Source organism: Dermacentor albipictus, chromosome 1 (assembly GCF_038994185.2).
Source record: "Dermacentor albipictus isolate Rhodes 1998 colony chromosome 1, USDA_Dalb.pri_finalv2, whole genome shotgun sequence".
NCBI classification, from domain to species: Eukaryota; Metazoa; Arthropoda; class Arachnida; order Ixodida; family Ixodidae; genus Dermacentor; species Dermacentor albipictus.
The window spans coordinates 504,729,898-504,737,533 of NC_091821.1; positions in this window are offsets into that span (position 1 = coordinate 504,729,898).

A 7,636-nucleotide genomic window follows, 5' to 3' on the forward strand; every position below is an offset into this window, starting at 1 on the left:
CGGCCAGAACGATACGGAGAGTGGCAAGAAGCAGAGAAGGCCTAACTGAGGGAGAGACCATCAGCCTGGTTCACGCATTCGTAATTAGCCGAATCACATACGTCCTTCCGTATCAGGCCTCGACAAACCAAGAAATTATACACGCAAACACAATAATAAGAAAAGCCTTCAAAGCCGCCCTTGGTATTCCCGAATGCGCTAGCACAGAGAGATTCGAGGGACTGGGCCTGCACAATACTTTCTACGAGTACGCAGTTGCGACGTTTTATGCTCAGAAAGAACGTCTTTGTTCTACAACTCAGGGCAGGGAAGTATTGGGGAGGTTAGGCTTTCCCCCGAGACCACAGTATTGCGGAGAGGAAACGGCACAGATGGACCGCAACGTTCGATCGCACATTGCGGTGGCCGCAATTCCCCAAAACACGCACCCCAAGTACAATCCCGGACGACGCAGAGCAAGGGTAAAGGCTCTTCACAAACGTTTTGGCATGGGACCGGGGCTGCATTATACGGATGCCAGTCGAGCCAACTCAGACACTTTCACCATTGTCTCTACATGCAACAATAACATAACAACGGCATCCTTCAAAACCACCTCGGCATGCGTGGCAGAGGCTGCAGCCATCACCTTGGCCATTCAGGACGCCGAGCGCCAAGCCAATTCGGCTGTCATATTATCCGACTCACAAGCGGCTTGCCGCCTGTTTCTACATGGAACGGCATCCAAATCAATAATGAAAATTTTAGGCGCTTAAGTAGAGCGGCAACGCACTATCGCATGGTGTCCGGCACACGAGCGACTGGCAGGAAACGCGAGGACAGACCGTATTGCTCGAGGATTAAACGTTCGAGCAACGGCATGGCCTATAGTGATGACCTCCCACCAAATTCTCATGACATCCTCCTACAGCAAAGGCAGGAGCAGAGACGTTTTGGACATCCTCACTCCGATTTAAACAGCCAACAGGAAAGGGACTGGCGCCGTATTCAGACGAATACATACCCCAACCTGCACCACCTACACAGAATACACCCCACGATGTTCACTGACGAGTGCCCGTGGTGCACAGACACACCCACACTAAAACACGTGTCTAGATTTTTGGTTTATTTGCGAATTTATCAAGCAGCAGCCTCATGATGTTAAAGTGACTTCTGTAATGAAAATCATCAGCTTTTGTTTTGCAGAAAAACAACGCATTTCCTGACCCATTGTTTGCCATCCCATCCCTCGCATAATTTTGCAGAGTATTCTACCTATATTGACTTGCTTGACCTCCACTAGAGTCTTGCATTTTCAAATACGACTTTTTCCTTAAAGTCATTCGACACTTCTCATAATTTCTGTACCTTGGGCTTCTGATACTCTGCATTCACCCTTTTTGCTTGTTTCTGACTAGAAATGTCTTCTTTAATTTAGAGCTTAAATTTTATCTTTGGAACACACGGAAGGGCTTGCCATTGCATATCTGCATAAAAGGGAAACATGTTTCATTAAACATTTGCAAAATCTAATTGAAGATTGATGAATGCAGCTTGCCGTGTGATATGACTGAATGAGCCACAGAAGTAACTCATCTCACTTGGTAAATTAAAGCACATATTAGTGTGATGTACAAGATACGATACACTAACGTGGTCGGTTCTCTTGCTTATAGAGCAAAATAAACGGTGCGCGAGAAAAAAATTATTTTTGCATAGCCCTTGTACACACTGAAATAAGGAAGATGAGCTTGAGCTGTCCCCATGATCTACTTATTTTACCTGCGGGTGTACAAAAAAAAAAGAAAACATTGTCCCAGCTGCTTAGTGGTGTTTGAGATTATGTCAGTATTGCATATGTGCGCGTTGCCTAAAATTATTGAACTTTGAAAATGCTTTTAGGAATCTGATGTGCATATCTGCAGTTTATTGATACATGTAGAATACTCTGTATTATGTGCAAGTGAACGATCCTACAGGCCCGTAGTCGATCATGCAAATAGATTCGCTGCGAAAATTTGTGACCAGAAAAGATATTCCACATGAAATGGCATGCAAGGAAGTGTTGAAAATATTGCACAGTTAATAAAACGCCTACGCTATTAATATGTGGGTTGACGCACTCGTTAAACAAAACGGAGGTGAGGCGTGCAGACAGGACACAAGAGTAGAGTATTTACAAGCAAACACAAGCGCCGCCCATTTCTCTACTCTTGTGTCCTGTCTGCACGCCTCACCTCTGTTTGCGTAATGAATCCTTACCAACTAGCTCAGCTTTCTGTCGCTCTAAGTCTCGATGCACTCGATTTCGTCCGCATGGGGCACTCACCTCTTGATTACTTCGTGGCACAGAAATACTCGGCATCAGGCTGTTTTTCTGCTGTGGCCTTTGTAGAAGCATGATTGTTCAAAGTGCAACATTTAAACAGATTCTTTGAGTTGCTTGTGGCTTCGCCAGTACAATTCCGGTGCGCTGGTCCGCATGTCAAGCAATTTCCTACTGAAGGGGAACCTGCAAATAAAAACAGCGCTCCGCATGTAGAAAAATGCTCTACTGTGACGCTTATCAAACGATTGTGATGCACCACAAGAGCTGCCTACTCGCGTGATATTCTCAACAAGGAGATACATTCGTTTATTTACATGTGAAGGTATATGCCAGAGCACTTCGGGGCTTCGGTGGCACATAAGGCACGAGTGTGCCATAGCGTCAGATGTCGACGCGCGATCACTTGTCAAACCTAAACTGTACGAAACTACTACGGATCCAAAAAACAGGTTCGAAACCAAAATTCGCATCATTCTTTATTGCATGAATGCGTACATCGTGATTTACAGAGGTCACGGATTAAGCGATCGCTTTCTGCAAACTTAATATTAACGCACCACCTTCATAAAGCCATCAGGTATGCGTTTTTAGATGACAAAGCATAAGGCGACCTGTACTTGATTTCAGCTCTTTCAATAGTAATTGCGCTGGCCACATTGAACAGTAGCAACAGGGCGGCGCCCTAGAGCTTCCCACTTTTCCGGCCCAGCTTTTCCTCTAGAGTTGTTCTACTAACTCTATGCTCCCCCGTCTACCAAGGGAGCACTATAGAATCACAGTTAGACCTCCAGGTGGTCTGAACGTCAAGAATGTTAGACAAGTCAAAGTTCCCCAAGCCCTGGCAATGGCAGCACAACTCATTCCGGCCGAGATAGTCGACGACATTGTGTGTCCCAACCATATGCAGAACATTCTCGTCGTGATTACGCTGGCCGAAAACAACTCCCGAGTATATTCTAGAATCGAAGCAATCATAGTCAGGATGGCCAGATATGAGGTCAGTTCTAACTCGGCCGCAATGGACAACACGAGTAAGGGGGTGGTCAGAGGCGTCGACACGGACTTAAATCAAGAGCAGCTCAGCAGCATGATTGTTCAACCGAGAAACCCCAGAGCACTGGAGGTCAAGAGCAGAAAGACCACTGCAACAGCCATCATTCTCTTCGATGGCCTGAACATATCAAGCTTTGCTGGACATGTACCAATTAGTGCCCCAAGCGGCCCCGGCACGAAGCTAGCGCGTTTTCAATGGAACGAGGTTTTTTTTCGCGAATAACAAAAGGTGCAGATTGATTATTGAAAAAGGCAGGTGACAGACATGTTCTGGAAGACAATCCAAGTGAGCCAAATGCAGCGATCACGCTGTGGCAAGCAAGAATTAGGTTCCCAGAGCGGTAAAATATTTAGCAATGCAAGCCTATGGAAACGACGAAAATGTGTGCTTGATTTTCGAGACATAAACGGTAGCTGTGATAAAACTACGGCCTCTATCGTAAAGGTCACCACAGCGTGTGTAGTCCGGAGACTGAGCTTTCGATTAATGCCTGCATTGACTCTCTGTACATGGCCTAACAATGTTAAGCGATTTTTAACGCACAGTCATGCAAGCTCACGTGGTATATATCAAAACCTGAGCGTATCACCTATGCAGGCGTCGGAAGCCGTGGCCGAGTCGCTTAACCGCTAGCACCTCTCATTCCGCGTCATGCTGGCCGCTGTTCGATGCCGTGATACCGATTTTTTTTTAACGCCCCGTAGGACTCAGTTGGGCGGCCTTCCACTAGATGGCCGAAACACAAAACTCGGGATTTGGTTTCAGTTTTCGTTTCTTCAGGAGGGCTCTTCAAATACTATATTTTCTATTTTTACTTCATAAACCGTAGGAATTGGTCGCTTATTTGTTAAGTCATAGCTTTCATGATCATATTTTATTCCTTGGACAACATAAGAAGAAGCATGCGGAAGTCTTTGTGTTACGTTAAAAAAATACTATCGTGCCTTGTAGCATGGACATACTCAGGAATTCTGTACTTCGCACCTTGACCATCCTGTCTGTAATTCACGTTCGTAACTGAATGGGCAAAATTTTAGGCAATTTCATTATAATAGCTGAGTATCAACATGGTTCAACTGTCTGCGCCAGGCGGGCAGTCTTTTGTAACAACACATGCATTTATGGCACTTAGTCGGAACATCGGGGGTTAAAGCAGTGTTTTGTCGGGCATGGGCGGTTATGTCACACAATAGGAGCAAATGGTTTTGCACCCCAAAAGCACAGGGCCCATTGACTTGAAGAAGCGGCAAATATAAACCGTAAAGCCATTTATTACAACTGAAGTTCGAACGATTGCAGAACGAGTGCCATACAGTAAGTTTGCACGCGGATGATTTTGCGAGGCAGCAGGGATGGAAAGGGAGTGTAAATGCGTGTACACGCCTTGATCGTGCGTGTGTGTGTATTTGCATTTGCGTGTGCGCGCGTGATTGTGTCTCCGTATTTGAATTTGCGTGCGCACGAGTGCGTGTATGTGTGTGCGAGCATACGCGCGTTTGTGTGTGCGTGTAGTTCCGTGTGCCTGGGTGCGTACATTTTTGTGCGTGTGTGCACGCGTGGGCGCGTATAAATGTGATTGCGGATAAATATGTATCGTATCTCTCTTTCTCTCTCTCTATGTCTGTGTATGTGGGGGGGGATGTGTGTGCTGCGTGTACGTGTGTGCGCGCATATGTGTGCGTGTGCGTGCGTGCGTGTGTGTGTGTGTGAGAGAGAGAGAGAGAGAGAGAGAGCGCGAGAGCACTTCCCCTCTTACGCCTACTCTCCGAGTTGAATGTGTTATCAAGTTTATTTATACCCGTATTTAAATCTACGAGACAAGGAGGAATGACTCTGCATTTAAAGCATTATCTCTTTCTGAAAGCGAAATCAAGGCAAAAAAAATACAGACGCCTGAGCCCTCATTATCGCCACCCCAGATTTCGTCGCGATGGCACCATCACCATCGGCACGGATCTGTGAGCCGCCACCGGCAGCTCACATTCTTCATGCCAGTGACACGCTAAACCTGCACCATCATTGCGCCATGCGTCGCTTCTACGACAAAGCAATCGGCGGGCCACGTTCGCTAGTATAATAATAATAAAACTGTGAACTGCTTGACTTTCAATAAACAGCATAAGAGGAAGCTTTAGTTCGGGCACAGCTTGTATCTAAATCAATATAAAAGGAGAATAACCTTTCCTGGGCAACCACTGCACCAAATTTGGCTTGGTTTGTTGCATTTAATAGAAAGATTTATAATATCACGTCTGTTGGTTGCGGATTTTCAATTTAGGTCGTCAATTTTTTATTAAGAAGTGGCAAAAATTGAACATGTTCAGAAAACGAAACTATCAAGTGTACAACGTTGTAACTCAGAAAACAAAAATGATGTAACAAATATGTGAACTACATCTCATAGTATATCTAAAGCGAACAAAATTGATACGTTACACATAAATCTCAAACAATTTTCTAACATGTAAATACAGCTTTTGCGGAACCCTTGTACACAACGCAAGAAATTCACGTAAGATATCAAATGACACATCAAATTTGTCCGCTTTCAGTGATGTAGTGGATGCCGTTTACAGAACCGCGATACCTGTTCTTGATGAAGAGCTATTTGTAAAGTTCGTGCTTCTAATTTTTCAGACTTTAGAATTGCTGAAGATATGTTTTACAAAATTGAGGCCCTAAATCGAAATTACGCTTTCAACAGTCATTAGAATTAAACCTTTTCTTTGAAATGCCCCATGTAAAAGATGCTAACGCTCCATGTGCTGAACACGCCTCTTCTTCAGCGTAGCTATCGGCCTGTGAACAACAGGCGGATAAACGTTCCATTCGCAATGTCTGCTTTCTTTTCTCAAATATACGCAGTGCTATGAACAAAAAAACCGACTTGTCCTGTCTTATCAACACGTGTAGCCCTCCCATAGTTGCACTTACGGAAACGCGGCTGTCCGCTAATGTTATTACCAATGAAATATTTGAATGTAATACGTCGTTCAACATCTGTCGATCTGAGCACGATAATAGACAAAGAGAAGGAGTTTTCATCGCTGTTTGGGATCAGCTGCACTCGACGGTTGTGCCTACGACGTGCTCATTGGAAATTATTTGTGTGTGTGTGTGCGTCAACCACCATAATATTAATATAAGCTGCTGTTATCGGGCGCCTGTTTTTTTTCGACATTCTCTGCCGATTTACTTCACACATTGAATCAGATTACTGGAAGGTTCCTACACGCATCTGCACTTCTGGGTGATTTATCTTTCCAAGTATTCCGTGGCATTCTACAGGTGCAATCGCACGACATTCGTATTGATAATTTTGCGAATACGTGAACGTATGCCGTGTTCTTCATCTTCGACATCTTCGTCTTCGACGAGCACAATTATGCTCGACCTCATTCTAACTGCTGCTCCCGATATGGTTCTTGACGCAAGCTACTTACCCGGATTAAGCGATCATTGCTTCATCTACTTTATTTTTCACGACGAAGTTTATCACTCCGTACGCCAAGCGAAGCTCATGAGAGATTGTAGTAAGGCAGAATTTCCTGAAATAGAACACGAACTTGCTGTTTTTCTTGATGCATACATGCGGGAACTTCAAGAACGCTGTATTGAAATTAATTGGAAAATTTTAAATATAAAATTACAAGTTTGGTTGACAGGTACATCCTTCTGCGGGCTATTTGATGTAAATATTGGTCACCGCGGTTTACGTGTTGTTCAAGCCGCCTGTTAGACAGGAAAAAGCGTGTACTCCGGAACGCCAAACAGGGAAACGAACTCAGTGGTTGGTGCACTTATCCCGATTAATGCTACTCAGCAGATTGAGGCAGCTGAAAAAGCCAAGCAAATGATTTAACACGACACCCATACTTCGTTGTTTGTAACAAACACAAATAAATTTGGGATGTCATAGGTGGTCACAAGTAGAACATAATATTGTTACGGAAGGATGAAAGAAAACAGAGGAAGAAGAACATCTCGAGACGCCGGCTGCTGCGTGTTGCTGGTGGTCAGCCATCTTATCGACTCTGACTCATCCTGTATATTGTCACGTGGTGGTGACGTTGAATAACACAGTAGCAATACTGTGAACGACAAAACTAACTTTTATTGGGCGAACTTGTGCCCGCAAAACAGACTACACTTATAGCACAACGATAGCGGCGAACACGCCCGGCGATCGTCGAAAATCTGATCAGCGGGTCAAGCGCGTCGGCTTTTAAAGAGCAGTCGTCGAATGTTCCAGACTAATCGTTTGGACCCGC